Genomic DNA, 25,161 nt, shown 5'->3' with positions numbered 1-25,161 from the left:
TTTGGCACAATCATTTTTTCTCCATGCCAAATTCTGTGCCAAACATCTATATCAAGTTTGCCACCGTTTATGCACTGTTTTGGGTCAACCTTGCCAAACACCATGACAAACAAGTTAATGATGTGTTTGGTATAGGTTTTGCACTTTTTTGGGTTCACCATGCCAAATTCCATGCCAATGAAACCTATAATGTTTGGCACAGTTTTTGGCACGGGTTTGATATTGTTTTTTGTCTAAATTTTAAAAGAAAACATAAATGATGGTAAATACCATGATAAAGTTACCACGATTAGGTAGCCATGTCAAATACCGGGACAACTTTGGCACTAACTTGAGTTTCATGCCAATTTCCGTGAAAAATTTGGCATGGAATCAAAATCATGGCAAGTAGGACGTGCTTGATTCCTATTTCCATTACACCAAACTAGGCTTTTTGTGCCGTTCATTTAGCGGCGTTTTTTGAAACCAAGCTAATATTTATTGTTTTGTGGGAATTTTTTTGACATAAATGCCACATTGTTCTTTGGTGGGCTTTGAGGGATTAAATGGGGAAAAATAATGTACTTCGCAATGTTTTTTTATTAGGCGCCAGCAAAATTTTTTTTTTGCGCCGTTTTATTGACAAAAATGCCGTAAAGATAATTTGTAGTCTTGGAGAAATTAGGGTGTTGAAAAAAATTTTACTTAGCCGCTTTTTTTAAATAACCGACAGGAAATTATTTATATTTAGTGCCATTTGATTAATAAACGCCCATAATTTATTATTATTATTTTAGTTTTGGAGGAGTTTTAGATAGGAAGTGGCAGGTAAAAAATTTATTTTTCATGGGGTTTTTTGCTAAAAGCCCCGCTAGTTAATAAAAAAATTAAAAATGTCTTACTTTCAAAAAATTAATTCACTTTATTTTATGAAAATTACATATATATCTATATCACTCATTCTCTCTCATTCTTTCCTTTTCTCTCTCCCCGCACCGCTCCTTTCTCTCTATTCACGCCCCCTTTTCCTTTCTCCCTATTCCCGCCCCCTTCTCCTTTCTCTGTATCTTCTTCTAGCTTTTTCTCATATTTGAAGCTAATTAGGTTTGTGAGTTCCCAATTCAAGGATGAGTGATGGCCGAATTTGCAAATTTTTTTTTTGGGGTTTCCCCTTTTATGTTGTTTGTTTCCGAATTTTAATTTGTAGTGTTTTTCATTTATTTGTGTTTGTTGATTTATTTTATTTTATTTTTTGCTTCTTTTCTTGTTTTTGTTTTTGGTGGTTGCTTGTGATTTGGTTTGGATAAATCACTGAGCCAGTGAATTGTTGATTATTAGGAAGAAAAATTAATTTCTAACTTTGATAAAGTTGCAAAATTAAAGGTTTTGGCTTTTAGTAAAATTTTTTTCAAACCTTGAATACAAAACTTATGTTTTCTTTGTTTTTGAGAAAAAGTAGGTACTCATTAAGTGAAAAGAAACATCAATGCATATGGCTTTTGATCCGTTTTCAGTTTTTTGAGAAATTATTTTTTCTTTGGTTTTCTCTTTTGATGTTTAATGGTTTATGGTAGGATGTATTTTTTTTTTCATAGAGCATTGTGTATCGATTCTAGAAAGATCAAACTTACATATTTGCCTCAAATGTGAAATTTCCATTGGTTGTGACTGTAGGGATTTTCTTCGTAAGGTTGTGATAGAAGGTTTGGGATGCTATTAAGATCAATATAAAGTTGATAAAGAAGCTGAAGATATTGAAGTCATTTTGGTGATTGTGTTTTGAAACCTCACCATATTTGGTAATTGATTTTTCTTTCCTTTGGTTTTTGTGTAAATCTTTGTTATTATGGTTGGTTATTATAACTTTGTTTTCCTTAAGTTATTTGATTGATTGGAAACAACCCAAATAACTATTTGATTATTAATTCCTTCAGTTCTTTGTTTGAGAACAATCATATTAATTGTCCTTGGATTCCCAATACCTTTTCCCTACCAAATTCCTCAATAAATCAAACACAATAATGTTGTTATGTATGTCCTCCTTCTTTTGTGGTTTTCTTTGTGGTTTCATGATTTGTAGTTTCATTTCATATTTTTGTACTTGTATCAAATTAAAATGAGGAGAAGGTATATATCATATATATTTTCATCTATGTTTTGTTTCATTATTTCAAGGGAAAGATACATATATATCATGCTTTTCTTGTTATTTAAGTTCCCAATGTTATTATTAATCAATAAATTGGTTGAATAAAACTTATTTTTTTGTCAAAACTCAACTGTTTCATGGTTTCCTTTATTTTTCACATTTGTGTAGCTTCTTATATATCTACAAATAATTGTGTTGCATTAATTGAATTTATGAAACTTAACCATTCATAAAATGTATGCTATTGTACCATAGTACATATATCATGCCAATGCCCAACAATCAATTTGCTTCAGTCTGTGTACTAATAGTTAGTAATATATAAGAACTACAATTATGGATCATGGATTGACTTTCTATTAACTTACAACTCAAATAAACAAAGTAGATGTATTACAATTATTTGATACTCGCTTGTTAATTCAAGCATTTTGTTTAACATATATGATAAGTGCTTTTGTACTAAGAATATGAAGTATTTTTTTCTTATGATGAGCATTACTTTTATCAGGTTTTATCGCTAATACTTGTGTTTTTGCGTCCTTTTGCGCATATAGGGTTGTAGAGCTAATTAGAGAAGAAAGGAACCAAAGTAGATTGCAAATGCATTATGTTGATGAAATCTGGAATTGGACACATGATAAGACGCAAGTTGTGCTCGAAAATATATGAGTGTGTGCCAAACTCCATTATGCTAGATGGAATATGTAAATTGGAGGGGCACAAAGGCAGTCACACTCATTTGTTCTGACTTATGTAAGGCTAGCAAGAGTCCCGTTAAATGTGCTTTTACTTGAAGATGCAATGTGATCTACTGCATAGACGTGTGCCCATTTGTGTTGCCTTGACGAAAAGTGTAGATTCCGGAGTATTTTGGTGAAGTACTGTAGCAATTTACTGTAGTAGTTACTGTTCACAGGCCACTGAAAAACCAAGTTCTGCATATTCACACAGGCGTGTGGAAATTCCACATGCCCGTGTAGATTCCCGATTCCAGCCCTATATAAAGCCGCGATTCAGCCCTATTTCAAAATCCTTCTTTCCATCTTTTCTCCATCTTTTGAGAGGCTTGTGGCAAGGGTTTAGAGGGGATTTGGCAAGGCTTTTGGAGTGGTTCTACGGCTTCAACACCGCGTTTCTCTTGGAAGATAGTTATTGGGGAAGCTTTTGACGGCACTGATCCGGTGAGGTGTGCCCTAGGCTTGATAAGGAGACTTTGGAGAGGACGAGGCTACTCCACAAGAGCATCGACACAACTACCGAGGGGGTTTTTCTTATGGATTACATGTTTTTACTTTTGATTTCATTATTGATTGTATCTTGCTCCATGGAGAGCTAAACCCTCTAGTGGGTACTATTATTTCATTGACATTTATTATGTTTTCCTTAATTGATATCTTTAATTGAGTTCCAATCTTCAATGCTTGTTGATTGATTTCTCCATTAGAGTGACACTAGGGTTGAGAGTCTACATTGGTAATCCTTGTGAGTGAGTGACACACCATGAGAGTTAGACAAACCAAGATTAGAGAGGGTCGAGAGGGTAAGTCGAGAGGTAGCGGAGCGTCCCCTTTCCCCTCCGGTGTGATTTATCCTACCTCCATATCCTAGAGTTCATGGCGGTCACAATAGAGCGAAGTGCTAAGAGAGGAACTCCAATGGGACTTAATTCCGCGAACAATATAGTGAAGCGTTGAAGTAATCCTTAGTATCTAGGGTTTAATCGTGACTAGGGGTCTTTCACCTAGACCAAAGGGTTAGATGTACATATAGGAATAGGATTTATCACTTGGAATCCCTAGAACATCTTGCAACTTTGCACAGTGTGAGGTGTTGAGACTGAGCGATTTCTCCATCGGGACATAGTGTAGAGTTAGTTACGGTTGACCTTATGTTTCGGATCGTGTATTTTAGGATTTCCATGACTCATTAAGCATCAATTAGGAGATATAATAGTTGGTCTTGCACTTGAAGAAATAACCCTAGGGGGAGCAATGTCTGAGTGCCCCACTTTCTATCGACTGTCGTTTCTCTCATGTATCATGTCTGTCTTTTTTATTTTCTGTAGTCTTATTAACATTGATTTTATCCACACCATTACTGTTTCATCTTCATTTAGTTAAGTAGTAATCGTTGTGTTTCTATTCACTATTCCTAATGGATATGGTAACCCACTCACCTAGGATTTATTACATCGACAAACCCATGCACTTGCGGGTCACTCGCAAGGGGTGTGTTAATATTTCAAACCTAATTTTGTTTAAGATTGCTAGTAAAGTCCATGAAACCATCATTAATGTCACTTCTCTATCTTTCTTTTATCATTAATTTATCAAGTTGTATTAATATGTTCAAATAAGAATTTTATCAGTTTAAGTAAGAATTCTATTATTGATGTGTCCTTACAATGATACATTAACAATAGCGACATATTTGTGACTATATGTGCCCCATTTCCTTACCAACACTAACATTTTTTGGATATTTATTGAGTGGTCTTTAACTCATAATCTTAAATTGCAAACATTAAATTTCGTAATAATAGAAAATAAAGGAACATGTTTTCCTTTCTAAAATTTATGCAGCTGAGTTTCACAGAGATGCAGACCAAGTGTAAAGAATATAATAGGAAAGATTAAGGCATTGTTGAGAAACATGCAAGTTTTTGAGTTGATTTGTTATCTCGTGAATTTATGTTTGGCAACTGCATTTATGCCATGTGATAGTAATAGTTCCAATATGAAAATGTCAAAGAAATATACATAACAAGTGCATTCAGATTCATATTACATAATAGCATATCACTAATTGTTAATGTATATGGACTACCACATACATTAATGGATATCTATCTTGACATAGGTTGTTTAAGATTCCATGTGTCTTCTCATGTGTTTACTTGAAGATTCCATCAAAATAAACAATTAGTATGTGGTAGTCTTAAACAACATATAGTATGTGGTATTCCATCATAATGGTGTGCCCTAGGCTTGATAAGTGGACATTTGAAGAAGACGTGGCCACTCCTCAAGACCACCAACACGAACACCAAGGGGATTTAATTCATGAATTGTACCTCTTTACTCTTAGTGGGTACTTGGACCTGTATACCCTAGGATGATGTTGTTTCTTTGACCTTTTATTATGCTTTCCTTAATTGATATTTTTAACTGAGTTCCAATCTTGAATGCTTGTTGAGTTGATTTTCCCTTAGAGTGACACTATGATTGATAATCCATGTTGGTAATCCTTATGGATAAGTGACAGACTATGAGGATTAGACAATGCTAGATTAGAAAAGGTTTAGAGGGTGAGTCGAGAGGTAGCGGAATGTCCCCTTTCCCCTCCGGTGTGATTTATCCTACCTCCATGTTCCAAGAGTTCTTTACGGTCACAATAAAATGAAGTGCTAAGAGATGAACTTCGCTGGGGCTTAGTTACGCAAGCAAAAGAGTGGAGCGTTGAAGTAATCCTTAGTATCTAGGGCTTAATTGTGACTAGGGGTCTTTTGCCTAGACCAAAGGGTTAGATATATATTAGGGAATAGGGTTTATCACTTGGAATCCCTAGAGTCTAAAGCAACCTAACAACGTGTGAGGTGTCGAGACTGAGAGATTTCTCCTGTGGGGCATGGTGTAGGGTTAGTCACGGTTGATCTTAAGTTTTGGGATCGTGTGATTAAGGATCTCCATGACTCGTTAGACAGCAGTTAGGAAGTATAATGATTGGTTTTGCACTTGAAGCAATAGTCCTAGGGTGAGCAATGTGCGGATGCCCCATTTATCGTCGATTGCCTCTCCTATCTTTTATTTGCGACTCTTTCTTCTTTTCTTATCTTTACATGCATTGATTTGTTTTCACATCAACATCGACTCATTTTCATTCTAGTTAAATTGTAATCTTTGTGTTTCTAAGCACTGTTCCCTGAGGATTCGACTACCCTCTTACCGGGATATTATTACTTCCACAAACCCGTGCACTTGCGGTTAACAAGCAAAAGGGTCGTGTCACTAGGACGCAAGCAATCCTGAGATCAGCCTTTAAAGGTAGTTTTAGGGCGTCTTTGAGAGGGGAAAAAACTTTTTCTTGGAGCTCATCACCACCACCTTCAATCTGAGCTAGAAGAAGGCAAGAGAAGGCATCTTTGAGATAGAAATCGATGAGGATAGTGTGATTCGAGCTCCTAGAATCACATTTAGAAGAGGTTGAAGGCCCATGGGAAGCCACCCCTTGAGTGGCGTCTTTGGAAGCGCTTCTCTACGGGATTCCAAGCTTCATTCGGGCTCCAATCTTTTGAGGGAGTTTGTCATACTTTGTTTAGTTGTTTTCATGGATTTGATTATGTAATTTATTAGCATAAACATTTAAACCACCAAGGTTACCGGATGTAGGTGAACCTGGGGGTGAACTTATGTAGATTGTATGCTTTGACTTATTTATTGCATTTGGTATGTTTGTGATCGATGCTTGGTGTACTTTGATGTTTTGGTATGCATGAGAACTCTGTGTATCAATTTCTAGGTTATACTAGGTTGCGCGACAATCACCCTTGTATTAGACACACCATGCTTAGAAGGGATATTGTACAAATACGTCATCACAATCGGGTGTTCTGTACACCTCCAACTTTAGGGTTGTTCCTAGTTTGTGTTTCGACCCTAAGTTGAGAATTCCATTACCCTCATTGCAATCATAGGAGGATTTGGTCAAAAGAAATTCCGTATCAATACTCGTACTGGATTACGGGTCAACTGCTGTAACCATTGGGGTGGCCTAATTTAGTGTTTTCTTGGTCCAAACTACCATTTGCATGATAGTTGTAGCATCCTTCACACTTTAGTTGGCCTAAGGTAGCCCTCATCTGTGACCACTTTGCTTCCTCGAATATCACCCGTGATTTGCCTTCGTCGTGAACATTCTTGTAGAATTTTATCTATTGGTTTGTAGTTTCAACACTTCACTCGAACTCGTAGGGTTAAACAACATTCAAAGAGGAAGTAAGAGTAGCTTCATGGGCCCCAGGGAATATGACCCTCTCTTGCTCGTACGAGAGGTATTACTTGATGACCCATGCACTTAGGGAACACAATCACTTTGCAATTATGCAAGAAAAATCAAAGGTTAGGTTGTGTTTCATAGAAGTCGCTTCTGTTTGAGTATTATTTAAGCATTATCTAGCCTGAACTGATACGAAGTCCTATTACCGATATCCCTGCTTGCAATATATTGATATTAATTTGTTAACCTTAAAACTTTTTTCATGCATCTAATTTTGCTTAGCAACAAGATGGTAGAGTATTATATTATGATTCATGTATAAAATTTAGCAGCTATCTCCTTCCTTTTCTATTGGCAAGAAACTACAATTTTGAATTGTTGAGTTTGTAATTTACTTTGTTACATACATGGGTGTGTCTTGTGTATACTAATAATATTGTAAAACATATTATCTTCTTCTTGATTGTGTTTTGATTGTGGAAAAATGAAAGATAATTAGGAAAGTTTGTGTTTTTTCTTTGGGTAAGCATATGAGAAGAAAGTTCCCTTCATGATATTGTGCATACTTCTAAATTTTAGGTTGTCATGAATGCTAGAAAGCATACTGATGCCTTTTTTTGTGGACTTTTAGTGATGCATTTCTTTGGATACATGCATCACCAATTCACCATCAATAGTTTCTATGAAACAATGGTTTCCAAACCCAATGTTTGTTTTCTACATTTGAAAATATACCTTGATTTTTGTTGAATTCTACTGAAAATGTATTAACCTACAATATTATGTTCATGGGAGCTCTAACGTGAAGCAACCATGTGTGATCATAATTTTAAGAAACTTTATCTTGTTTTCCCAGTTGTCTTCTAAATATTCATAATGATCTTGCAATATGTATGTTGTTTAAGTTGATCAACATACGTCATCTACCAACTCCATTATGATCTAATGCTATAGATGTTTGTGTTATTTATGCACATATTCACACCTCTATCTTTTGAACATTAATATGCTTATATTTTTTTAACTTGACATTGATTGTCATTAACAATTATGGTATTTGGTTCTTTTTTTCATTCTTATTTAATTAATCGATGAATGATTTCATGTTTCCTTTTTCATAACTTGACTTTGATTATCGTTAGCGAGGATTTAGTTTTAACTTCATAGTTATACAATACATTTTTTTAATTATTTACTCTAAATAACCTATTTATATAACTTGCAGATCTTGTATTAAATTTGGAGAGAGAGTGATAAGTGCTTGTGTATTAATAATACAAAGTATTCTTTTCTTACGATGAGCATTACTTTTATCAGGTTTTAGCACTAATGCATGTGTATTTGTGAACTTTCATGCATAAAGGGCTGTGAAGCCAAATATGAAAGAAAGAAGCCAAAATGGATTACGATTGTACTTTGTTGATGAAGTTTTGGAGTGAACAAATGTGAAGACGCAAAGTGTGATTGAATATACATGAATGTGTACCAACCCCCATACGCTAAAGCAATTATAATGGTTTGGAGGGACACAAAAGCAGTCACATTTGCGTATCCCGACTTGTGCAATGATAGTGAAATCTTCGCCACTAAGACCTTTTATTGAAGAAGCGATGCGATCTACGGCATAGATGTGTGCCTGTTTGTGTTGCCTAGATGAAAAGTGTCGATTCGGAAGTATTTTGGCGGAGTACTGTAGCAAGTCACTGCAGTAATTTACTGTAGTAGTTACTGTTCACAGCCCGCAGAAAAGCAGATTTCCAGAAATCCACACGGGCGTTTGGAAATTCCACACTCCCGTTAGGATGCCCGCTTCTAGCCCTTTATAAAGCCGTGACTTGTACCAATTTGGGGATCCATCTTTCATCATTTCTTCTATCTTTTCTCCAACTTTTTGGAGGCCGGCGGCTAGGGTTTAGAAAGACTTTGGCAAGCCTTTTGGAGTGGTTCTACGGCTTCGACACCGCGTTTCCCTTGGAAGATAGTTATCGGGGGAGCTTTCGTCAGCACCGATCCGACGAAGTGCGCCCTAAGCTTGACAAGGGGACCTTTGGAGAGGAAGAGGCTACTCCACAAGACCATCAACATGAATACGAATGTGGTTTTCCTATGGATTACATGTTTTTACTTTCGATTACATATAGGAATAGGATTTATCACTTGGAATCCCTAGAGCTTCTTGCAACTTTACACAGTATTAGGTGTTGAGACTAGTTGATTTCTCCGCCAGGGCATAGTGTAGAGTTATTCATGGTTGACCTTAGGTTTGGGACAGTGTATTTAAGGATGTCCATGACTCATTAAGCATTAGTTAAGAAGCATAATAGTTGGTTTTGCACTTGAAGCAATAATCCTAGGAGGAACAATATCCGAGTATCCCACTTTTACTGCATTTTATTGTACATCTCTTTCTTATTTACTTTAGTTCGTTTGCATCGATCTTTACCCACACCATCATTATTTCATCTCCACTTAGTTAAGTAGCAATCTTGGTGTTTCTTTCCTTTTTCCTTATGGATACGATACCCCACTCACCTAGGATTTGTTACTTCGATAAATCCGTGCACTTGCGGGTCACACGTGCTATTTTAGCTATTTACCATTGATTCTATTTCAACATTTTTTATTCTATCATCGTTCTGATTTGTTTTTCTTTCTTTTGGTGCAGCTCCAGGTTATGACTCAAGGAAACCCTTCAACAATTATTGGAGGTAATTTTAAACTTGAACGTACACTCAGAAGAAGGGGTAAAGAACCTGTGCAAGAATCGTCAAAACTAGCTGAAATAGAAGGTGAAGGGTCAGAAAAATATGGCGGAAGCGGAATGAATAATAGAGAACACTTTTTAGACTATGCCGGACCCTCGCTATGGGCATGCGATCGAGTATCGTGCGATCCCCATTCTAGACTCCAAATTTTTGAGCTAAAGCTAGCATTCATCCAAATGATACAGCAGTTAACGTAGTTCAATGGTTTGACCAATGAGGATCAAAACAATCACATTGAAAACTTCTTGGATGTTTGTGACATGCTGAAGATCAGTGGTGTTACAGATGATGCTATAAGATTGAGGGTTTCCCCATTTTCTCTAAAAGGAAGAGCCAAACAGTGGCTCCATTCATTGCTAAGAGCTTCCATCACAACATGGAATGAAATGGTTAAAGCCTTCCTTGCAAGGTACTTCCCTCCGGGAAAGTGGGTAAATCTTCGCAATGAGATATCTTCATTTGTTCAAATGGAACTTGAATTCTTGTTTGAGACTTGTGAGTGATTCAAGGACCTCTTGCGGAAGTGTCCGCAACACGGGTTCCCTGACTGGAAAATCATTCAAACTTTTTACAATGGGTTGAATCCAAGTATAAGACAACTTCTAGATGCTTTCGCAGTAGGTATAATGGGGAACAAGACCCCTGAAAAAGCCTGACAATTGGTAGAAGAAATGGCCATGAATAGCTACTAATGGAATATAAGAGAAAAGAAGAAAGTGACCGGACTCCATGAAAGTGATGCAGTTACATCTTTGGCGACTAAGTAAAGGCATTAAGCAAGAAATTGGATACATTGACTTCACCGAGTGTAGCCGCTATCACAAGTTGTGATAGTTGTGGGGGTTCACATATGCCGTCTGATTGTCCTATTTCGATTGCTACTTTTGGCCCAACTGAACAAGTAGATTTTGGGGGCAATTTGGGAATAGTACAAGGCATTCCTGATAGCAACACCTACAAGCAAGGGTGGAGAAACAACTCCAATTTTTCATGGCGTAACCAAGGGTAGCAAAAGGCCATGGCACCACCGGGTTTCCAACAACTACAAGCCCCAAACATGGAGAATCGAGTTTCAGACTTGGAGATCCGGATGACCGATCTAGGGAAAGCTTTGACCAAATTTATACAATTATCGGATACACGGTTTTAATCGGTTGAAGCTACACTTTGCAACCACACCACTTCATTGATAATCTAGAGAATCAAGTGGGGCAAATCATGATGTCTCTATTGGAGAGGTCTCAAGGGAGTATACCTAGCAACACTGAAACTAATCTCAGGAAACATGTGAAGGCGATCACTTTGAGGAGTGGCCGTGAAGTTGAAGGTAGATCTCCTAGTCAGAAGACCAATGTTGAAGCACCTAAGGTCGTGGTGGTTGAGGAAAGAGCAAACAAGGAGAAGGAGGTGGCATCCCCACCTTACAAACCAAGAATCCCTTATCCTTCAAGATTGAAGAACGACCAAAATGATGAGCAATACAAGAATTTCTTGGGTCTATTTAAGCAATTGCACATCAATATTCCTTTTGTGGAGGCGTTATCTCAAATGCCTCGGTATGCGAAGTGTTTTAAGGATCTTTTGACAACAAGAGGAAGTTGGAGGAGAGATCATCAGTAATCCTAGATGCCTCTTGTTTGGCGGTATTGCAAAAGAATATGCCGAACAAGAACAAAGACCACGTAAGCTTCGTGATTACGTGCAACATTGGTAATATGGGTGAAGAGATGGTATTGGTGGATTCAGCGCTAGTATCAATGTCATGCCATACTCGTTCTTTTAGAAGCTAGGCTTAGGAGATACTATGCCCACTCGGATGACATTACAATTGTTGGACCAAACGGTGAGACATCCTAGGGGTATCATTGAAGACGTGGTTGTCAAGGTTAACAAGTACATATTTCATGTAGACTTCATAGTGCTGGCTGTTGATGAAGATGTAGATGTTCCTTTAATACTTAGGAGACCATTCTTGCGCACTTCCAAGGCACTTATTGACATGGACGGCGGGAGGTGACACTGAGGGTTGGAGATGACAAGCTTACATACCGCCTCGCCAAAGCTATACGACATTCTTTTAACTTTGATGACACTCTTTATTTTCTCAACACTACCGATGAACTAATTGATGAATATGTGCAGGAAATGATGAATCCGGACCTATACAAGGGGTTGCTAGACGAAGAGGTGGAGAACGAAGAAGTGTTAATGATAGGTCTAGAGAAAAGGGTACCATCTACTCCAAGGATCGTGAAGAAGATGCTCTGGAAGATGAAGCGTGCAAGGAGACATTACAAGAAATGCCCAAAAGCTAATGGGGATGTCCAAGAATGGAGTAAGGGTGATGAACCCTTGTGCGGTAACAACCTTGATAACTCCCCCTCTACCTTCAAGAGACTATGTTCATCGTGCTTTCAGGTCATGGGTAAGAGGGAAACCTTCATCTATGAGCGCCTGTAAGGTAAGATAAGGTACGTCTAGCTAAGTGACGTTAAACAAGCTCTTTTTGGGAGGCAACCCAAGTTCTTTACTGTTTTATAGTTCTTAGTTTAGTGTTTTCATGAAAAAGGCTTGAGTGTTGGTGTCTTGATGTTTACATGCTATTGTTGTGATTTTCTTGTAGATTATTCGGTGTTAATGTGTGCTTTAATGTGTGTGGTGAAGTTCTTAGTCATTTAAGCGAGTTTTAATTGTTTTCTCTGGTTAATGTTGCATTATAAGGTAGGCTCTGAGTGTGTATACATGTTCAGGAATTTTCTACAGAGCGTGCAGATTTTTCTAATTTAACTAGAGAAGGCACACGGCTTTGTGGAATTTCCACACGGGCATGTGTTTTCGTTCAGAGCTCATTCCGAGAGGACACAGGGGTGTGCCTTTGCCCCTGTAGACGACCTTGTCATGGTCATAGGCCCATGTGTTAATTCCACATGGGCGTGTGTTTCTCTGTAGAGACTTAGAGATTTGTCCCGAGAAGACACAATGGCGTGTGTTTGCCCTTGTGTCTGACCCTGTGACAAACACATGGGCGTGGGTAGTTTCCACACACTCATGTGGATCTCTACAGAGAGTTCTCCTCCTTCCCAAGAAGACACGAGGGCGTGTGAGTGCCCCTGTGAGTAACCCTATGAAAGGTCTACATGCCCGTGTGGAATTTCCACAGGGGCGTGGGAAACACTTAGAAGAATTTCTCGGTTAGATAAAGAGGCCACAAGAGCATGTGTCTGCCCCTATGGGTCGGGCACACGGGCGTGAGAAATTTTCACAAGCCCATGTGAGTGCGTTCAGAGCTAGAGTGTGCTATCTCGAGAGTGCACAATGGCATGTGTCTTCCCATGTGGATGCTTTCCTGTGGAGTCACACAGGCGTGGGTAATTTCCACACTCCCGTGTGCATATGCAGAACTCCAAGAGGCGTGGGTTTTCTTTAAAATCTCTTTGTGTTTCTTCATCGCCTCACTCCCAAATTTCAGACACTACACCTACTCATTCTCCTCACTTCACACCATCCTTTTAGAAAGGTTTTGCTTGAGTTTTCTGGCCGATATCAACATTTACATCTTCATTTCGTCAGTAAACCTTTTTTTCTCTCTTTTCCTTTGCCAGATTTTATTTTTATTGATTAAAATGGTGAATGTTGCTTCGTTTCTATGTTTATATGGTCTGGGCATCTTTAGGAAGAGTTTTTAAATGATTTGGTGATGTATTTTTATTTTTAGCATGTGGCCGTGCGGTTTTTACGCCCGTGGATCCACACGGGTGTGTAGAAATTCCACAAGACCGTGTGGATTTCTGCAGTACTACTTTGTGAGCTTCTTTGATCGATTTTTCTTCAATTTTTGCAGATATGGCACCTCAGTCATAGAAGCAAGCTGAGAAACATCCTTGTGAGCCATCCCCTGAGCAGGAGACTATGGGTTTGCTATTCCCGAGCACCAAGTCCGATTTGAGTGGTTATCGAAGTTGAGATTCGGACTATCTCGCTTTTTAGACCCAAGCATATTACGGAATATACAGCAGGGAGATGAGTTAGCTGATGAGGTTGAGGATCTCATTTCATTAGGTGGTTAGAGATAGTTAATATTGATTTGAGAGCCAACCATCAGTGCACTCACACTTGAGGTTCTATCATCATTCGAGTTTAACAGATCCTATGCGAGATTCAACAGTGTTGACGTTATACACTTCCGAGCATTTGGACATCACTATGTTATGAGAGTCACTCAGTTTTTGATCTTGATGGGCCTATATGACGAGACGTTTACGGCTACTGAAGAGTGCGAGTGACTTCCAACCTACTACCCGAGTACATTGACTCCTCATTAAGCGTAGAGCATTTTATGCGGCTAAGCACAGTATGAACCAGGGGTGTCCAAGGCCATGTTCCTTTCCCAACCTGCGTACCGCTATCTTCATGCCATTTTGAGAAGGTCGGTGAATGGGCATGGTGACAGTACTGGAGTCCTGAACCGGCAGGAGCTACTGTATTTTATATTTGATGGTGCAGTGTCAGCCGATCCATTTGGGGCACATACTAGCCAAGTATTTGCGCCAATAGGGCCAGTACATCAGAGTTGGTGTCATCTTTTCAGGCCCGTACATTACCAGACTCATCATGGGCATGGATTTGCTAGACGCCATATGTGGGATTGAGAAGATGACTATTCCTTCACTGTTAGGCCTGGATACATTGAGATTGATGGGAATGCTGCGCAGGTATGGGCGAGGAGTGCATGTGGTGATTGTACCTGATCCAGAGATAGCTGAAGGAGTTGCAACAGAGGGTTCTCAGCCTGCTCCCAAGCAGCAGCTAGAGCCGATAGAGACCGACGCACTACCAGCAGCACAGGAGCCACACTTAGTGCGCATGTTTTCCCCATCTCGAGCGTATATCGCTTTGAGAGGCTCAAGAGTGTTGTAGGGGTGTTATAAACCGAGACTAAAGTGGTTCGTGCGACACAGGCCGCGCAGCATACAGAGGTGATGGAGGGCCTTGATTTCTTACAGCATCTACTCGAGCGTGACGCATCTTTACCCTTCATTATGAGACCCAGGACCCCTCAGGCTCCGCCAGCATCAACATCACAAGATCCACCAGCACCGTTCGGCTAAGCAGCAGCAGTAGAGCCGACCGTTGATGACACCGATGCTTGAGGCGTCTTTAGTTTTCATTGCTTTTATTTCTCGTATTTTACTTTACATTATATTTTGGACTTGTACACTCAGAAAAGATCTTCCTTCTGAGTTTATCTTTTATTTTTGTCTCGAGTTGTATTTCATTACTCTATCTTTTATATACTCGAGTTTATTTTGTTTTTGTTGAGTTTCACTGAACCCCTTGTGTATGCATGCAGATGGACTTGTCAGTATGGAAATTGAGAACTAGTCATGGGCACGGCCAATGTGTTTTTACACTTAGCTGTGTGTGCTTCACCATCCGTTTGAACTCCACTCCCATGGAATTTAGCTCCATTAAATGCACCACTAGGAGTTCAGGGAAGAATTGATTCAATTGCCCACTCCCACATATATTTTGATTGTTATATCTTTTATTGTGCTTGCATGTGTACATTGAGGGCAATGTACATCTTAAGTGTGCGGGGAGTTCATATTACACATGTTCTATACTTATGCCTTGATTGTGCATGCTCATGAAGCCAATGACGGTTCACCTTAGTTGCAATGATTGTATTCTTGAGTTTAGGAGAATTTTAATCATTGAATGTTTTCATGTTCTAGTTTTTACTTGAATTTTTAGGAATTTTTGCTTGATTGACAGTTGTTGCACTAGTCACTCATTTAACTCTTTTGGAAACTCAAGTTGGATGTTTAAGGGACTAAGTAGTTTAATTTCTTATGTTTCATTTTGCCTAAAAAAAACTTGTTTTAGTTATGCATTATGGGGTGGAAAAAGCTACCACCTATGAAGTATGAAGCTACTCTCATAAGTCAGATAATTGTTATGCCCTAATGAGAGAAAGAGCTATCTCATAGGATGAGTGAAAGCTACTACCTCGGTAGAAAGAGCTACCACCTCGAAAGTGTGAAAGCCACATTAGAAGCCGCTTCAGAAAGCGCTACCTTAGAGGATGTGTGAAGCTACTACCACCTCTTTACTTTGTTTTGTATATAAATAAGTCCCTTATGCATATGACTTTGAGGAGTATACTTTGGGTTGATTTGAGTGAGTTCACACACTTACACGATTTTCGAGTTTGTTGTCCTTTTTTATTCGAGTTTTTAGCTAGAGCAATGATTTTTCGTATTTAGTGTTGAAATTTCCTTTACTTGTAGAATGCTTCCCTTGCATGCTTTGGTGAACCTTAGGCCAAGTACTTTCAATATTTCCTTCTTCTATGCTTCAATGTTTTATTTTTGCTTGAGGATAAGCAAAAGCTTAAGTGTGGGGGTGTCATGCCCCGTCCCGCGGGTCACACACATGACATACTGCCACGATAACCCAGGGGAGGTCATACACCTGCCTCAACCGTAGATCACCGTAAGGCTATCCTGTTCCCTGTACAATATTCTATAACAACAAGAAATAATTTAACAATGAGGACATACAACAACATTATTACACAAGAACAACATTGAAACACAAGATTAAAACATGGATAATCACAACACAGAAAGCCATATCAATAAGGATAACATCCCCCAAAATACTGGGTATAACTCTCATACATCATATAGTCCTAACTGACACAATTAGGAATATCCAAGAGAATTGAAAACCAAATATGAAGGTATAACATCCCAGTGGATCCTTCTAATACATGCCAAAATGTTTGAAGTATCATACACAGCTTAAGAAAATTTCAAAATAAACTCTGCTAAGCACTTCACGCTTTTACCCCACTACTATGCTATCACCTAGGAGGGAAAAGAAGAGGGGATGAGTAACTAAGTTACTCAGTGAGAGGCTAAACATGGAACTACATCTCGTACATGATTGAATAAAAATAAAATGCCAAAATATGCTTCAATTCTCAAAATATTTAAAATACGTTAGATAGCAAGGATAACATAAGAAATGCACAATAAACACCTTTTAAATCATTACGGAATCCATATAGTATGGAAATCCAAATTTAAACATTTCTTTAATAACTCATAGCTCAAAATGTTAAGAAATAAATAAATCAACAATTTAGAATAAATCAACAGTATCACAACTAGCCTCAAAAACCCTCCATTCACTAACCATGGACTTGGTTAGGTCAGGAGCCACCAAGATGCGTGTATCTTGGTGTTGGTCATCGAGGAACCTGTGTGGTGACTCCGGGCACCCAACCCTGCACACCTTTCAGGCTCTCTATGCGCCCCCTAAAAGGGTGAAACCTCATTTGAGTACTCCACGCCACCCCAACAAAGTCAGCCCGTGGAAAATCTAACCCTTATTGGAGTAGGTATTGGGGATTCCCCCATGTCACCATTAAAACATTTAAATCACAATCACGCCCATAGGCTTCATATATATATCAATATGATAGCATAAGTCTCATCAAGAGATCACAAGTTTTCATGTAATCAACTTTCACCCAAAGAGTGAATAACTTGATTATAACATCTTCTTTGAAGCCGCTTTCATCATGAACATCATACAAGTGTAATCTTTGAAAATATACTTCGAATATAGCATCATTACAAGGAAATTCATTTTGGTCATATATGCCTTTTTAATCATTATAAGAAGAATATCAAGTCTTTCAAAATACAAAACTTGAAAACATATATTTCAAAGCATAGGGTTTCCAAAGCACAAATAATATATAATCTTTACCAACAATCATGAAATAAGCCAAGTCATAAATCATCAATATTTCTAGATCCCATGGAAAACATTTCAAGAGTTGTAACAACAAGAAGTTTATCATTCAAAGGCAACCAATTTAAGATTAGCAAGCATGCATGTTTTATAGCCCGTGATTTAGTTAATCCCACTCACAAACTTGGCGAGCTAAAACACCCCGGTATTACTTCTCCACCGGTTCTTTCCCCTTGATTGAAATCTCACCTCCTAGAAGCATTTGAACAACCAAACATTTAAGTGCTTCTAGGGTTTACTAAATACTCTAGCAAGACGATCTAGCAAGAATAAAACTCTCACAACCCTCAAAACTAACAAGAAAAGCAAAAGAAACCAAACTTGGTTCGGAGCTACAATAACCCTAATTTAGAACATGAAAGATCTTTCTCAAATCTCAATGGATTCATGGTTATACAACTTCAATCTTCTTCTATTATTTAAATCTAAACAAAACCCATGATTATCCATCAATAACTTCAAAGAAAATCCAAATAAGAGAAAGGGAGAAGAAGAAGATCAAATAAAACACATCCTTACCTCAAAGCTTCTCAAAACCCTAAGGAAAAGCACTTTTCAAGAGTGGAAGAAGAGATCATTGAGTTTCTTCTTGATTCAAGGCAAGGGATGATGGGTTTGAGAAGTGGGGATGAAGGTTCTAGAGGAGGAGGAAAGTGGAAGAGAAAAGGTTTCAAGGAAATGTGTAAAAAGAATGAGAAAAAGATGAGAAAAAGCGCTTTTAAGCCCTAAATTTACACCCCATACAGACCCCCATAGGGCCCGTCTGAACTAGTTCAAAGTTTCTATAATTTTTCATACAGGGTCTATCCAGCCCGTATGGACCCTGGTATGGCTATTCACCCTATTCTAAAATGGCTCTAAACGACTCAATTGGAGTCTGATTGACCTCATTTTTGTTTCTAATGACTTGGGACACTCTTAGGCACACTCCCACATGAGAGAAAAAAGAAACATATACATATATATATATATATAAAGTCAAATTACCACATCCTACCCCCCTTAAAGAAATTTCGACCCCGAAATTTTACATACCTCTAGTTTCAAACAAAAGGGGATATTTACTCTCCATTACTTCTTATGGTTCCCAAGTTACCTCTTCTACAACATCATTCATCCAAAGCACTTTTACCATAGGTATGTTTTTTCACCGAAGAGTTTTCACTTGATGATCCAAAATCTTCACCGGTTGCACTTCAAATTCAAATCTTCTCTTAACTCCACTGGTGGTGCTTCAAGAAAATGAGAAGGGTCGGGAATATACTTCTTCAACATGGAGACATAGAACACATTATAAATCTTCTCTAACTTGGCCGGTAACTCTAATCGATATGCTTTCGGTCCAATCCTCTCTAGGATAAAAAATGGACCTATATACCGGGGATTCAACTTTCCCCTATCTCAAAACCAAATTACCTCTTTCCATGGAAAGATTTTCAAGAATACTCTATCCCCAACCTCAAACTCCAAGAATCTCCTACGGTTGTCAGCATAGCTCTTTTTCCTGTCTTGAGCTGCTTTCAATCTATCTTTAATCAATTCACTTTCTCTATAGTTCGATCAATCAATTCCCCACTTTGAAGCTTCCTCTCTCCCACTTCATCCCAACAAAGAGGAGTCCTACACTTCCTTCTATATAAAGCTTCATATGGAGCCACACCAATGCTTTCTTCAAAGCTATTATTGTAGGTGAACTCCACCAATGCTAGGTGTTGATCCCACCTCATTGCATAACCCACAAAGTCAACTTTCTCCACTGAGGATACATCACCAATAGAGATCGAGCAATCGGAGCATGACCTCCGCCACACCCGGTGCAAGTAGTCACGGCCGCCACTCTATTTGAAGTTAGAAGGTCTAACTTCTTACTCAAAGATTCTACTTGGGCTGCCAAAGAAGTGACTGCATCTATTTCATGGAGCCCAGCCACCTTTTTCCTTTCCCCCGTATTCCACTGATAACTGTTCATGGCCATATCTTCAGCTAATGTTGGGCTTCTTCTGGGGTTTTACTCCCCATTGTACCTTCCGCGGTGGCATCTAGCAATTGCCTTGTACTCGGATTCAAACCATTATAGAAAGTTTGAATGATCATCCATTCGGGAAATTCGTGTTGTGGGCACCACCGCAAAAGGTCCTTGAAATGCTCCCATATCTCAAACAATGACTCTAATTCCATCTGCAAAAACAATGATATCTCATTGCGAAGCTTGTCCGAATTTCCCTGAGGGAAGTATCTAGCAAGAAAAGCTTCGACCATCTTATTCCAAGTTGTGATGGATGCTTTTGGCAAGGAATGAAGCCACTGCTTGGCTCTTCCGTTGAGAGAAAATGGGAAAGCCCTCAATCTAACAGCATCATCCGATACACCGTTAATCTTTAGCATATCACAAACTTCTAAGAAGTTCTCTATGTGGTTATTTGGATCCTCATCAGCCAAACCATTGAACTGCGCTGACTATTGAATCATCTGGATGAATGCTGGTTTCAGCTCAAAGTTCGGAGCTATAATCGGAGGTCGCTGATAAGTGCTTGTGCAATATGAATGTGAAGCATTCTTTCCTTATGTTAAGCATTACCATTTCTCTGGTTTTACACTAATATGTGTGTTTTTATGTTACTTTTATGCAGGTAGGGTTGTGAGGCCGATTATGAAGGAAAGAAGCCAATGTAGATCATAATGCACCGATTTTGGAGGAAATCTTGCTAAGGTTCAAACTCGAAGACATAGGTTGGTTGTGAGATGCTAGAGTGTGTGCCAACCTACTCGTATCTGAGTTACCACAACAATTTGGAGGGGCACAAGAGCAGTTATACTCAAGCATTCCGATTTATGCATATAGAACAAGATTTCCACCAACTTTTCCATCATTGAAGAAGGAAAGCGATCCACGATGTGAGCGTGTGCCCGTTTGGGTTACCTCAATGAAAGTATGGATTCGGGAAGTATTTCAGGAGCATCGTAGCGCAGCACTGTAGAAAGCATGATAGCATCGTGAGCGTGTGCCCGTGTGCCCGTGTAGTCGCCCGATTCCAGCTCTATTTAAAAGCCGATTCAGCCCGATTTTCAAAGATTCTTTTCTCCATCTTTTCCCCAACTTGAGAGAGGGCTTCGGCTAGGGTTTTGAGAGGTATTGGCAAGGGTTTTGGAGAGGTTCTATGGCTCCGACATCGTCATCTCTTTGGAAGAAGGTTGGTAGGGGAGCTATCGTCGAGGCAATCGTATACCGGATAAGGGGATCTTTGGGCGATGAGTAGAGGACTTTCTACAAGACCATTGACATGACTATCGAGGGGTTTTTTTATGGATTCATTGCTTTTACATTCTATTTCTTTGATTGTACTTAGCTCCATAGAGAGCTAAACCCCTAGTGGGTACTTGGGTATTTGTGAACCCTAGGATGTATTTGTTTCATTGAATCTCTTTATTATGCTTTCAATTAATTGATGTTTGTTGTGAGTTCCAATCTTGAATGCTTGATTGTATGAACATTTCCCCTAGAGTGACACTAGGGTTGAGAGTTCTTGTTGGTAACCTTGTGAGTGAGTGACATACCACGAGTGTTAGACAAAGCTAGGTTGGAGAAGGTTGAGAGGGTGAGTCGAGAGGTATAGAAGCGTCCCCTTTCCCCTCCGATGTATTAGATTCTACCTCCATTACTCGAGTTCTTTGCGGCCACAATAGAGTGAATTGTCTAAGGGATCACCTTCCACTGGGGCTTAGTTACAGGTGCAACGGAGTGAAGTGCAGAAGTGATCTTAGTATCTAGGGCTTAATTGTGGTTAGGGACCTTCCACCTGGACCAAAGGGTTAGGTCTACAATTAGCAAGAGATTTATCACTTGGAATCCGTTGAACTTATTGCAATTCTATGTGAGTGCGAGGTTGAGAGGTTATTCAATCTCTCCTCCGGGACATGTATAGAGTTAGGCATAATTGACCTTAGATTTGGGACTATGTAATTAAGGATTTCCACAACTCACTTACATTGATTAGGAAGCATAATAGAGGGTTCTTGCCCTTGAAATGATTGTCCTAGGTGGAGCAATATCCGGGTACCCCATCTTTATCGATTGTCTTACCTTCTCCTTTACTTGTGCTCTTGTACTTGTTATTTTTTTACTTTTGAGAATTGAATCATTGTCACACATATCACTATTCATCTTTCACATAGCTAAGAAGTGAATTAAGTGTTTTTATTCCCTACTCCCTATGGATACGATACCCGCTCATCCGGGATTATTACTCCGACAAACCCGTGCACTTGCGGGATATTCGCAAGGAGACCTTGTCAGTCGCACAATGCTAGATTGTGTCCCCAATATTAACGGTCTGGCGTAATTAGATAATGTTCTCTGTTGTTCATTCTGCTCAGCCATGTTGTCAGATCCTTCAACTTCCACTTCAGCTATATTTGACAGTTCTTGCAGGTTCTTTCCCTTTTCTTCAGAGTGTACGTTCGAGTTCGGGATCTCCTTTAATTAATATCGAAAGGTTCCCCTGGGGCATAACCTAGAGTTGTACTAAAAGAAAAAGAACAAATCTGAACAATGAATGAACGGGTGTGAAATAGAATGAATGAATGAATACCTAAGAAAACAAAGTGCAAAGTATCTCTAAATGCCTACTCCCCGGCAATGGTACTAAAAACTTAACAACGCCCCTTGCGTATATCCCGTAAGTGCACGGGTTTATCGAGTAATAAAATCCCAGGTGAGTGGGTATCGTCTCCACAGGGAGTAGGGAGTAAAAATACTTAAATTGTTTCTTAACCAAGTGAATATGAATAATGATTGTGTTGATAAGATGTAATGTAAACAAGAATAAAAGAAAAAAGAAAGAAAAGCACAAGTAAGTGAGAGATAAGGCAATCGATATAAATGGGGTACTCGGATATTGTTCCGCCTAGGATGATCGTGGAAATCCTTCAATACATAGTCCCAAATCTAAGGTCATCCATGACTAACTCTATACCATGTCTCGAAGGAGAAATCAAACAATCTCAACACATCGCACTCGGATAGAATCGGATAGAGTTCTAGGAATTCCAAGTGATAAACTCTCTTCCTAGATATAGGCCTAACCCTTTGGTCCAAGTGAGAGGTCCCTAGTCACAATTAAGCCCAAGGTGCTAAAATCCATTCAACGCTTCACTCCGTTGCCTCTACAACTTAGCCCAAGCAGAAGGTCATCCCTTAGCCCATTTACTCTACTATGACCACAAAGAACTCAAGGAATTGGAGGCAGGATAAATCACATCGGAGGGGAAAGGGGACACTCTACTACCTCTTGACTCACCCTCTCGACCATCTCCAATCTAGCTTTGTCTAACCTTCATGGTGTGTCACTCATTGACAAAGGTTACCAATATGAACTCTTAACCCTAGTGTCACTCTAAAGGAGGATTCAATCAATCAAGCATTCAAGATTGGGACTCAAATAAAATATCAATTAATGAAAGCATAATAGAAGGTTTAATGAAACAAATACATCATAGGGTTCACCAATCCACGTACCCACTAGGGGGTTTAGCTCTCCATGGAGCTAGTTACAATCAACAATGAAATCGAATGTAAAAATAAATAATCCATAGAAAACCCCCTCGATAGTCATGACGATGGTCTTGTGGAGACATATTTTTGCCATGGTTTATGTCTCATATTGTGTATTTGGTGTTCTTTTATGCATATAGGTTGTGAATGCCTTGAAGAGTAGAAAGGAAGCAAAGATAGGCTATAAAGACACAATGTTGGGAGTTCTTGTTCAATTCAAGGACCAAGACACAAAAGGAGTTCATAAACGTGGAGATGTGTGCCAACTTCCAAGAAGATTCAAGTCAATTCACTAGTTGGAAGGGCACAAAGGCAGCCACATCGTCATGTTCCTTCTCTTTGTGAAGATTGCAAGACCTTTCAAAGATACGTCGATGAAGAGAAGTTTTATAGCCTACCACATGGACGAGTGCCCGGACATGTAGCAGCATTGTAGCAAAATCATTGTTCATGAGCACGCGTGGAAATTCCTGCAGCCCACATGGGCGCGTGGGGGCACGTGACAGGCGCCGTTTTGGGCTTTAAATAGGTCGTTTGCCCTATTCTTTGGGGACTTTTTGGCGAGGTTTTTCATGAGCACTTTGAAGGCAAGGCGGCTAAGGTTTTGGTGGAGGTCTTTGGCGATATTTGGGGGGGGGGCGTTCATCACCAACTTTGATCGATCTTCTCTCCGTCATAGCATAGAGGGAGCCTTCGGCGACCTAGCTTCGGAGAAGGATTCTTCAAGACGTTGGGCGACCCATCAAGGCCATCATCTCGAATTTAAGGGGGTTTTACTTTATAGTTTTCATTGCTTTTCATTGTATTCATCATTGTTTTGTAACTTGCTCCATGGAGGGCTAAACCCTAGTAGGTATTTGGGCATGTGAACCCTAGGATCTATGTTTTTGTATTGATTTGCTTTATGCTTCTATTAAATCTGAGTTGATTTGAGTTTTAATCTTGTATTCCCATTGCTTGCTTGTTTATTAATCCTTGTGGTTGATTGGATTTGCATGATTTGTTACTTTGATGAGAGAGAGGTCTCCATTAGAGTTAGACTTTCAAGATTAAAGAGGGTTGAGAGGGTGAGTCATGAGATAGTGAAGTGTCCCATTTCCCTTTCGATTGAGTTTTTCTTATCTCCGTATTCCCTAAATTCTATGCAACCATATTTGGTGTGAGGTGTGAGATTGAGAGATTTCTCCGTCGGGACCTTGTAGGGGGTTAGGGATCTTTCGCCGGGAATTAGGGATGGATCTATCTTTAGGAATCAGTTTCACTCTTAGGTGTCCTTAGAGCGTATTGCGGTCATATGGGGTGTGAAGTGCTGAGATTGAGCGATTTCTCCACCTGGACCTTGTAGGGGACTAGTACCAGTGGCTTGGAGGCAAGGATCAGTTGTTCTTGGATTACCTCAACTCATTAGACTCGGTTTAGAAGCATTTAGTGAATCTTGAGCTTCATGTTAGATCCTAGGGGGAGCATTGTCCGGGTACCTCATCTTTATTGATTGAGATCTCCTTTACTTGTTTTTCTTGTCCGTTTGCTTGCTTATTAATTGTCTTGCAATTAGTTCAATTCATCACATCTATTGTTTTCAACTAGATAACTAAAAATTGGTTAATACTAATACTTCCATTCCCTGTGGATTCGACTACCCACTCACCGGGGTAATTATTACTTCGACACCCGTGCACTTGCGGTTTACACGTATATTCGGACGTATCACAAGGGCACACCTCGCCGGATCGGTGCTGACAAAAGCTCTCCCAATAACCTTCTTCCAAGTGGAGCACGATGTCAAAGCCAAAAAACCACTCCAAAAAAACCCTGCCAATACCTCTCAAAACCCTAGCCGCAGCCCTCTCTCAAGTTAGGGAAAGAAAGGAGAAAAGAATGCTGAAATCGGG

The 25,161-nt window shown here is 39.3% G+C and overlaps 2 non-coding genes and 1 pseudogene across 2 annotated transcripts; 2 read left to right on the top strand and 1 right to left on the bottom strand.

The window, feature by feature from the left end:
- Positions 1 to 10,325: 10,325 nt before the first annotated feature.
- Positions 10,326 to 10,432, bottom strand: LOC120266114. The gene has a single exon (XR_005537957.1). It is a non-coding gene; the product is annotated as a small nucleolar RNA R71 (small nucleolar RNA).
- Positions 10,433 to 14,502: 4,070 nt separating this feature from the next.
- The window catches only part of LOC120265063, a 45,588-nt pseudogene continuing 34,929 nt past the window's right edge, over positions 14,503 to 25,161 (top strand).
- On the top strand, positions 19,823 to 19,928 carry LOC120266141. Its single transcript, XR_005537983.1, has one exon. It is a non-coding gene; the product is annotated as a small nucleolar RNA R71 (small nucleolar RNA).

This window comes from Dioscorea cayenensis, chromosome 7, assembly GCF_009730915.1.
Source record: "Dioscorea cayenensis subsp. rotundata cultivar TDr96_F1 chromosome 7, TDr96_F1_v2_PseudoChromosome.rev07_lg8_w22 25.fasta, whole genome shotgun sequence".
Lineage (NCBI taxonomy): Eukaryota > Viridiplantae > Streptophyta > Magnoliopsida > Dioscoreales > Dioscoreaceae > Dioscorea > Dioscorea cayenensis.
This window is presented reverse-complemented; position numbering and strand designations above follow the sequence as displayed.